Genomic DNA, 10,987 nt, shown 5'->3' with positions numbered 1-10,987 from the left:
CTTACTTACTTCTCGTTATATTTTGATGTGTTGGTTTCTATTTCTTTACGTTGTTTTCTTGATTGTGTTTCTCTTATTTCGTTTAACCTAATTGGATGGTTAGGACCCACCTTAGGATCATAATAAACGAAAAATATTATATGACACTTAGTTGATGAATGACTGAGTTTATGTACCGAAAGGACATTAGTTGAATAATTAAAATAATTAAGTCCCCGAACTTAGATCTCTAGTTGCATATGAAGTATACTCCCACATCTCACATAGCTCATAATCGACAAAATTTTCAAAGATTAATCATTTAAAATGAACTCCAACGTCGCGCAAGGTTAGGGTTCGGGAGAACCCGTGCCGATCGAGGGATATTGGTCCTCAACTTGGCATTACCACTAAACCCGTCTTCTCACTGTCGAGAGGATTGCGACAGGACATTAACACGTAAATATGACAGTTCTGATTTAGTTGAATCATGTTCATCCCCTAAAAAGATTAAAACCTCTTACACACCAAATATGAACAATAAACATTTGACCTTTCTACCAATCTAAACATGGCGCAGGTTTAATCAAACACAAGCGTGTACTTTATATCAACATGGCAAGTTTATTTACATTTAGACATATGTATTATGTATGTTTAGACGCATTTTTGCATGTTCAAATATAATATCTTCAAATGTGATAAATTTGTTGCCTATTGTGCTACCCTTTTAATTAAATATGTACAGTTCAAGTTTTAAAGTCATGGCATGATTAATAAACATATAATATTCATGACAAAAAAAAAAGAACGTCACAAGGAAAAATTAGTTGCCAGGCCAGCCATACTCATGTTTGGCATCTATTCCTTTCTAGGAAAGTCTCACAATGATAGCTGCATCAAAAGCATATGAAGCTATACTCGACCATTTACTAACCCCAAAATCACATGATAGGAGTCTGGGGACAGGAAGGCCTTAGGAGGGGAAGTAATTGACATCCCCAAAACAAAAACCAGCCATTGTTTACAGAAGACTGACCACTGCCTCTACTTCTCACTCAAGAGCTCCTAACTGCTGAAATGGTAACTTGAGGATCTGCATTGCCTCCTGGAGGATAACGTCCCACATGAATGCAGAGGAGACGACGAAATCTAAAACACTACGATAGAGAGAAATGCTCCTTACCATCTGAAGACTCTAAGAGACACTTAGCAGATATAAATGCCGAGAAGGATCAAATCTCATTGTTTGCATTTGATCCCCTCCGATTGACAAAGCAGAGGCACCTTACACCATGGTCAGGTCTAGTGACTTGATCCTTCTACCTTATTCGAGTTTTCAGTTTCTCATCTCCCAAATTAAGTAGGTCATTCCCAACAACCACATCAGAGGCACTGTTTGCATCTTTTACAGATGGTTGTACAAGTGGGGCCCCAGGAGGTCTTTTTCCATTTCCTAGATGAATTTTAGGCAGATATTTATGCACATATTGATTTCCAAGATTACGTTTTTCACTTCGGTGATGATGCTTTTTAGCAGATGGAACCGTCATGTGTTTTTCTTGGAATAGCCGCAGTGCAATACCACCAAAGACCTGCAAAGAAATGGTTAGAAGTCACTTAGCAGTTCTAGAAATAGCTTACAAGGTACTTCGAAATCTCACAGTTAACAGCCACTTACATGGAGGACATTAAAAGAGTACTACGAACGCCAAACATCAATAAGAACACCGGAATTGAAATTTGAAGGCTTCAAAAATATTTAGTCCTAACCAAACATGAAACTAGCCTCTTGTATACACCGCACCAGAAGATATAATGCTGAACAATAACAAGATAGAGACATAGGAATAGCAGCCACCTCATGAATTTGTCTCACCTTCCTTTCTGAAAGCGGATTTTCCTGTTCCTGGAATTGTCAAAACCAGCTACTCCTGGAATATGTCGACAGGAATTCCTCAGTGGTAGGGCAGAAATCAAGAAATACAGTGTCATGCTTTAATCATAATGAATTATACCAGGAAATGCAGATGCATACACCGAAAACCAAGAGTAAATTTCCTAAAAGTCTAAAGGTTGACTCTTGATTGAGATTCAATAAAGAAGGCAGCTCATCTAGCTTGATCAGAGAAAGTTTCCAGTGAAATGAAGCGCGTTTGATAGAAGTTTGCATCAGATCATTCCCCAGACACAAAAGAAAGAGCTTATCAGTTGTCATAATCCAAAATGAAAAGCATTCAGCACTTCGGCGATAATGATATGAGCAAAGGTTGTTTCATCCCTTTTCCTCCTCTTGGTTTCTTCGATCATTGCCATGCCTCCATGGACATCTCCTCAGAACAAACTAAAGGGATTGATAAATGATTGCTTGACCAGCGAAATCTATCTGCAGTTCAAATGCTTGAGACTGCTTCATTCTTTTGGGGATAGTATCACTTTTCAGAAACGCATTGAAAATAGATAAAACTATAAGAGATAAAAATCGAAGTCAGATGTCCTTTTCTCTGGTGTCAACCCATTGGAAATTATGGTTTAAAAAGATTTGAAGAAAGCTCCAGGATCATATGAAAATGTCCCCACAGTTGTTGCTATGACCACAACAAGGAGTCAATGACAGAGAAATCTGCCAGGCGCCAGATGCTCACAGCAGCCAGCAAGCACAAGTTAGGATGTTCTTCACGGTCTTTAATTTCCTACCAGGTTCAACTTTCATTGGCAATTTAGACAGATAGGAGAGAAAAATCTAATGAAAACCTCTGCATGAAATGACCCCAGTCTAAACACAACGAGATGTTTCAGAGGGGCCAGTAGCCCTGTAAGAGTCATCTCCAACAGTAAAAACAATCATGTGCAGGCCTATAGAACCCTCCACATATGCCGGCACATGATTCAATAAGCAAACAGTTTGTTTAGGTTCACTACCAGAAACTAATTTCCAGGCCATCCTGTATATGTTAAACATATTAGCACCTGATCTTTTGCCTAAGATAATAGATTTTCAACTGAAATTTAGGGACCATCCTAAGAATAGATAGATTGCCATAGCAATCACTCAAAGAACAAATTCACTTTCCTTACCAAAAAAAAAAAAAAGAACAAATTCACTTTCTTAGCCATACCACTGTCGCCACCCAAGAGTTCAGCTTGAAACGAGGCCCCCAAGGTATTAGATTTGTTAGAAAGCTGTAACTTCTCTACTTTTGCAATCAAATTGCAAGTCACTTTCTCTATGCTACGACTTTTTCTTGCGGTGTCAGTCAGAACACACTGCCACTAAAAACAGAAAAATGTCAATATACTGTAAAAATTCCATTATTCTCCTTCTTGTGCACATAAAATAAGTCGACTTGCAACACCAATCATAGGCCTGAAGAGATTAGAAAAACCCTAACTAGCAAGTGACAAGTACTAGTCAAGGAAAATCAAGCATAACCATCTATACTGGTGGTGATTATGTCTAATAATGGATACTTTTTCAATTCTCTTACCAAATAAACTAGAAATAGCATGTGTACAAACTTTTGAAAAAGAAGTATGCTTAATATCATAAAGTACAAAAGTTAAGATGATTGAATTCATGATACATCCTTTACTAACTTTGGAGAAGAAACCTACATAAGTCAAGATGAGTGCATATAACACCACACTTACACATGCAACCAGCTAAGATAGATAAGAAAACAAAGAAGCTAAGAGACATGAAAGGAATCCGAGAGTTAGACAACATGAGTTCCTTTCCATGGTCAATCTGCCATTTACTATATACAGATCAACAGAAATTAATTAACAGCGGAATGAAAATGCTTCATATGTTGATAAATAATAAAATGCGTACCGTTGTTGTGGAAGTCCTTTTTTTGGTATTGAGTTTAGATAATAATGAAGGCTTAGTTTCAGCTGATGGCTTCCCAGCTTTTTCCTTCAATTTGCCTCTTGTCCTTGAACTCTGACAAATGGGAAAGAAGATCAAAACTATCCTGGAAGACGAGCACTTCATAATTGTCACTATCACATAGCATAATGGTGTCTTGTAGTTCCATTCCAGGCAACAATTGGAGTCAGATGGAGGTCATATCCATGTTGCATGCAAACATCAAACAAGGTATATTATAACCCAAATAATATAACCTCAAAATCAGGTAACACAGGCACTGAAACCAACTCTTTCATTGTCAACAAAAGTAAACTTTCAAAGGAACTTCACCGTGAACCATTCTTCCAACCATGATTTGTATTTTCATGCTCAACAAGCTAAAGCATCGTCCAAGCCCCAAGTGCAGATCATTATGACTTAATGTATTATTTTTATCATCATATTTAAGTTAATTCTGCTCAGGTTTCATAAAACTTGAGCAACAGCTAGCATCCATTAACAGCATAGTCAGTTCGATTTCTTTACCCCCATTCCAGTAAACTTTTCAGCGTTTGACTATGTGACAACTCATTACCAAGTAAAGTAAATTTAGTATGGCTACAGTACGTAACCCAGACATTACCCAAATTCTCTGTTCCTCACGGGTGCAAAGATCTATTTGATCCAATAATACCCACTGTAATTACCTTAGAAGCTCTTTTTCGACGAACATAATCCATTAGAGGCGTTGTAACAATAGGAACACCTTCTGCAGCACCTATGAAAACATAGTGAAAGATCAAATAATGTTTCAGTCAGCTCCTCTTAAGATTGCTTTTCACAAAGTGATATTCAGGAGTACTTTAACAGACCGGATCCCTCCCCCTCTCTTCTCCCCAGCTGTATCTCCACACTGGGAAGATTCTCAACGGGCGTTACCAATAATTTGAGGAATTCAATATACTCAGGATCTGGAAGGTATGGAGGAATTATTAACTAATCATTCTACAAACATGCAAACATGCAGCACGGTAAAGCTGGTAAGGTGGTACCTGTAATTAGGGTCCCTTCACGACTATCTTTCCTTAAACGTTGGGCCGGAACACGTTGAAAAGGAGCATACTCAACAATTGTTTTGAATTGGGCACCTGAAATGGATTAGACAGAGCCAATAGTTACGATTTTTTTCACTTTTAAAAGGTTTTTTCTTTGTGTAAATTGTTGAAGTATACTTTCAAAAAGACTTCCATGACCCAGAATCCAATTCTGCAGAAGTATATCCCAGGAAAAAAGCGAAACCACTAAGTTAAGCAGAAGAACACTTTCTAAAGTTCACCACTTCAAGCAGATCGGTGTTACTGAGATTTAGTTGAAGAGTTCCACGATGACCAACTGGAACTAAATTCGCTTTCTCAAGTATGCAGAAACAGCACCATAAGAAAGTATTTGAAACGAATCTAGTCAAGATTACCCTTCTCATTCACAAACACGTGCCCATCAAAGAACCCCGCAAATTCTGTTACATCCTCCAGCCTCTCGAACTTGATATAGGCTCTAGAAAAAGTATGGCGCTTCTGGCTACAATATGTCAAGGAAAACAGAGTGAGATGATGCACGTCCTCTCACAACATTATCTTCAAGATCATAGAGGAAAGCATCAAAACAGTGGGCCGGAATTCAACTAAAGCTAAGCCATAGATGCTAGGTAGACCATGCAGGTTCACATGCAGACAAAATTACGGTGCACAGATGGGGATGTACATTAGGAAGCGTGCACAAAAGAGAAGGGGTGAGGGAAGTTCCAGCAGAATTTGCCGAGAAATAACAAAAGAAACCATATTTAAGAACCGCAATGTTGAGTCTACACTAACGATAATCATCAATAACTAGATCGTTGAGTCTAAGATGTGAGGATCATACAATATCACCCCCATTTTACAAGAACAGGAGAAAATCTACGGAAAGACCTTCAGAGTGGCAAGGGGTCGAACTTTATAGCAATAAAGCTACAGCTACCTTTGGTAAAGACAACTCACTCCTCGCAAATTGACTCTAATGTCCAACGCATAATCATGTCGAATCTATCAGCACGTGCATAACAGACAAACTGCCATGATTGTCCTAATGGATTCACTTTCATTCAAATTATGCAATCAAGCCAAAGGACCCCATCCCCTCGCATTCGACAACTTCCAAGGAGCAACAACTGGCATGTGTGCCAATCAACTTCCACCTCAACCTCAATTGTCATGGACTTCTCAGTCCTAATTCTCACTTTGCCCTGTTGTGTTTGCATGAGTAGCTACAGAGCTATTCAAGAGCACCCCTCACCTCAAGAACAAAAAAAAAAAAAAAGAAAAAGAAACGCAAGAACAGCCCGTAGGCAACGGCGATGCATGGAACTCAACGAGACAATGCCTGACCAAGCACAGACCAAGCGCAGGCCCCCCTAAACTGCTCTTGCCAGGACGGAAAGAGACCCAGCAGTACCGCCCGGAGAAGACACTGTCGATTTGCTCGGTCAGAAACGCCCGCGTAATGGAGGGTGGCAAGTGACGCCAAACCACCTTCGTTCGGTCCAACGGTCGCTTCTTCATCGCCGATCACCCTTGCACCAACCGAAAGATGCAGACTGGCTTCGATCTTCGCTGCTCTGCTTTGTGCAACCGAACAGAGAGAGAGAGAGAGAGGCGGAGAGAGTTCAGCTGCGAGTGATCAAACCGATCATTTCCTAAAGCCGCGGTTGATTTTACCATTTATAATTAGGTGATATGCGCGCTACAGTACTGTGCATGGAAAAGAGAAATCTATATATATATTATATAGTATTATGAATTTTATAGTATTATAATAATTGAGTTTTGGAAGGCAAAAAATCTAAATCATGGTCTTCCTAAATGGGCATAATTTATAATAGTTATAGATCACGGAAAAATATAAAAAAAATAATAATCCAAAAGCAAAAGGGGTATAAATGAGTATTCTTAAATTGTAATATGATTACATATTTTTCTTCTTCTTCTTTTGTATGCCACGTGTATTTCTAGACTCTGGAGCTCCTCTGCGAGAAGTTTGGCAGGCCCCTATTGAGCCCATTTGGATAAACCCCATAAACTCATAAACCCCCTTACTTGGAGGTGGGGAGTTTCGAACTCCCACCTTTCCTTTCTCATGTGGAAATGGTGGTCATTGGAAAAAGCCTCCTGTAATTTATTTTCCTTAATTCATATGCTACTCAAAGGTGTACAAAGATAAAAATACATGCCACTTACATGAGAAAACTGATATATTCTATTTTATATAGAGATGTATATGTATTGACATAAATAAAGAAAAAGAAGAAGTTAATTCTTAATGAAAATTAACATCATTATATTTGTATCTAAAGGAATGGTTTTCAGAAGTTAATGGCATCATGCTAAGTTGTGTTGGGTCAAAAAGAGACAAAAGTGGGATGATCTCACGGAAAGCAAAAGCATGGTGGTGACTGGTCTTTAGAGATTTGTCGTGTTCCAGGAAGCCTTGCTGGATAAGTTAGCAGGGGGAAACCTTGCCGAAAAGGGTTGTTATCCTCCTCATGAGGAGTTTTATAAGGCCAGGAAAGGTGTCAAAAGCATGTTGGACAAGGAGTTGCATATCAGAAGGAAGAGAGATTACAAAGAATGGAGCTATGTGGTAAAATTTTGCAATTGGGAAGATAAATGAACGATTCCTAAAAAGGACAGGATGTTGACACCACTCGTAGATAGGACACTAGAATTGAAGAAGCTATTTCAGGATGAACATGACCTTGTGTAGCCTTATGTGAATGTGGGGATTTATCTGCACATTGTGCCTACTGTTTTCTTAAAGAGTTGTTTAATAAATCTGCAAGAAGGGGTCATTTTGGACCTGAGTAAGTCCTAAAATTGTTTTGTTTGAACTCTAGGACGTAAAATTTAAGGGTATTCCTTAGGGAGAGGGAATAAAAACTTTCTCTTCATTGGGGGAGGGGGGTTTGGGCATGCGTGTAACGGCATGTTGAAATAAAAATTGCAGACTTGTTAGCCCTCCTAATGTGCCTACTGTTTTCTTAAATAGTTGTTCAAGAAATCCGCAAGAAGGTGTCCTTCTTCCGGAGCTACTGATAAGAAGCTGTGGAAATGCGCTAATTGATTGTCCTCCCAAAATTGAAGTACTCATTTTTTTTGTCATAAAAATTGAAGTATTCATGTAGAGGGTGTGTTCTAATACCTTATGTTAGCTATGTCTTGAATTTTATGTACTCAGTCCGGTTCATAATCCAACTCGACATATATTTTGCGCGACCGAAAAGTGAAGAAAAAATTGAGATTTAGTTTGTGACGGGAGGGTTGGGTTGATAGGTCCAACCCGGAGCAAACGAACAAATTTTTATGGCGGACCACCCAAGCTGGAGTAAGCGAATCAATGTCTTGGGGGGTTCAGGGGGCTACGTCCCCGAGAAAATTTTTTTGGAGTACTATTTATATTGCGGCTAGGTTTTTTCATTGATAGTGAAATTTTCGTTTTGTAAGAGATTTGTGAGCCATGATGTTTTATTAAGTCGTTTTTCGATTTCTGAAAACTGTTCTCTCTTTGATTTTAGTGGAATCTTGTTTTGCCTCGCCCGTGGACATAGATTACCTTGTGATCGAACCACGTAAATCCTTATGTTCTGTATTTATTTCGACGCGGTAGTTTACAACATACAAGTTATTACGAGTTTAATGTGATATGTGAAACCTCACACGATGATTGAGATTTACCAATGGGCATTCTCAAGAAATTAGGAAGTCTTGTTATGGCCATTGCCGAGCTTCCAATGTTGATAAATTCTGGATACTTGTCGGGATAGTAAACTTGATATTTTCTTTTTATATCTCACAGCTTTTAAATAATGTGGAAAGATCAGAAGACCCTCATCGTGTTGATTATTACAAGAAAAAATTCTGCCCATCACAGAAGTGGTCACACTTTCACGGATGCTGCATTTACCTCTGTTCTTCAATGAAGGCATTGTAATACATGTAGATTCTAGACTATCGATTAGATTGTTGCACTGACTTGTTCTACTTTTTTCTAAATTTTATGTCCTAAATTTGCTTCCATCTTTTTTCTGTTTGTTAATTATGTTGAAGAAAACCGGAAATGGGATCTCTTGTTGAGGCTAATGCAAAGGAGGTGGGAACTGGAAGTACAGTGGGGTGGTGGCGAAGTCAGCAATCATCTTAAACATGCTACTCAGGCGGTTGTAGTGTCAAAACCTGGAACTTCAGTCAATTTTGATGTGATCTTGAGAAGGTAATTCATTACATGTTGTATGGAAAGCTTTTGAGGATGCTTGTCGCTCTAAAGTTTCTGTCATAAAGTTTGTAATATATCAGTGGCTCACCTGCTATTAGAAGTGAATTTGTAATATATCAGTGGCCTACCATACAAGTTCAATTTATGTAGTAATTGACAATCCAACCTCTTCTTTTCTATTTCGACAGGTGGCATCATTATAAAAAGAGTAAAGAGAAGGAATTACTTGCTATTCCAAGCAAGTGGTCTTATTTTGGCTACTTGCTTGGGTGACTGAGGATTCTCAATTTTTTTTTCCTTTTTTTCTACATTTTATTCATTTTCCTTTCCCTTCCTTATCTCCTTTTCTCTGTCTCTTAGCCATTCAATCGTGTAACCTTGAAATCTACTGCCGTTGAGTGGTGTACTAGCATTCTGTAAATATATTATGTACTTCAAAGTCATTTGCATATATGGGAACACGACAGTTTTACATATTCTGGGATTGTTATTATACTCAGTAAAAAACATGTATGTACATTCCTTCTTTCTATAACTGAAACATATTAAGAGGTTTTGAAGACAACTAGAATATGATTCCCAAATTTTAGTTGGAAAAATGTGGTAATGGAAAATTGAGTTATGACTGTATATCTAGTTATACGGAATCCCGCATTTTGAGCTAGTTTATCAAATATGTTGAAGGTCTACTCTATCCTTGAGGCAGTAAATTTATTGGTAGTCATTAATAAGCATTACTGTTCTAACTTTTATGTGATAGCTTAGGGGAAGCTAGTTGGTTCAAGTTAAGAAGTAGCGTGCCTGTGCGTGTGCTGAAATGGTTTTGTTTCCTCCTTGGGGAAGTTGATTAATTATCTCTTTCGCGAGGCTTAATTTCTCTATGTTCCACAGCTTAAATGCACCAGAGAAGCGTCTTCTAAGTAAGAAGAGATTGCATGTGTTGATTTCAAATGGTTGGAAGACTGCATGGAAAAAAGTGAGTAATTGCCTAAGGATCTCTATGACTTGATAACTACTTGGATAGAAGAGTCAGACACGTGAGTCTAGTGAGTTGCATTCATCTCCAGGAAGGAAGAGAAATTAAGAGATTAGGTTTTATGAAGAGCTTGCATAATCATTCATGTAAGAGTTCTTTTTTTGTTTAAGCAAATAATTTATAAATAAAAATAAGAATAAATAAAAACGAAATTGTTGTCATTTTTTGTTATTTTGAATTTATATATTAAAATTCAAATATTATTGATATTCATATATTATTTTAATTTTATTAGTTTAACAAGTTTGTTATTTGAGAAAAATAACTTTTATGTGAATATTAGAAATCTTATCCACCTTTATCACACATACCCAATGGGATAATTTTATCCGGGTTATATCCTTCCTATATCCGACTTTATCCTATCTTGGGTAGGCTACAAACACGAGATATGATAAATTTTATCCTATCCTGAATTTTATCTCGACTACTAAACGTAGCCTTAATGAATTACCAATATAATCATTCCAACTAATTTTGGCAGGAGTGACGCTGGCCATCTTACGTGTCTGGTGCTGATGTGGATAATTTTTTATTGATTTTTTTTATTATTTTCTTTTTCATTGAGCCGGCAGAGCTGCCGCCCACTAGGCGAGGACTGTTGACTTGTGCCAGCCCCTAGGCGAGGGCATCGCGAGCCCCCGCCGACCACAGTGAGGACGAGTCTGGCAAGGCGAGGGCATTGTGGCCCTCGGCCAGTGACCGGTGGCCTTGTCAGCTAAATCAAGAAAAAAATAAAATAATAAAAGAAAAGAAAATAATAAAAAAATTTGAATTTTTTTAAAAAATAAAAAATAATCCACATCAGCATTGTC

The 10,987-nt window shown here is 38.0% G+C and overlaps 1 long non-coding RNA gene across 2 annotated transcripts; it reads right to left on the bottom strand.

Annotated features, from left to right (window-relative positions):
* Positions 1-809: 809 nt before the first annotated feature.
* On the bottom strand, positions 810-5,817 carry LOC115688019 (uncharacterized). 2 transcript variants are annotated; one of them, XR_008817737.1, is made up of 8 exons: positions 5,304-5,817; positions 4,885-4,980; positions 4,705-4,803; positions 4,540-4,610; positions 3,815-3,925; positions 1,841-1,913; positions 1,166-1,574; positions 810-1,087 (listed from the first exon to the last, which is right to left on the bottom strand). It is a non-coding gene; the product is annotated as an uncharacterized LOC115688019 (long non-coding RNA). The 2 variants fall into 2 exon arrangements; XR_008817736.1 differs by having other exon boundaries at positions 1,859-1,913; positions 5,304-5,815.
* Between the last annotated feature and the right edge of the window lie 5,170 nt (positions 5,818-10,987).

This window comes from Syzygium oleosum, unplaced genomic scaffold (genome assembly GCF_021117445.2).
Source record: "Syzygium oleosum isolate NSW1041296 unplaced genomic scaffold, Sole_v2.1 Sole_v2.13, whole genome shotgun sequence".
NCBI lineage: Eukaryota > Viridiplantae > Streptophyta > Magnoliopsida > Myrtales > Myrtaceae > Syzygium > Syzygium oleosum.
This window is presented reverse-complemented; position numbering and strand designations above follow the sequence as displayed.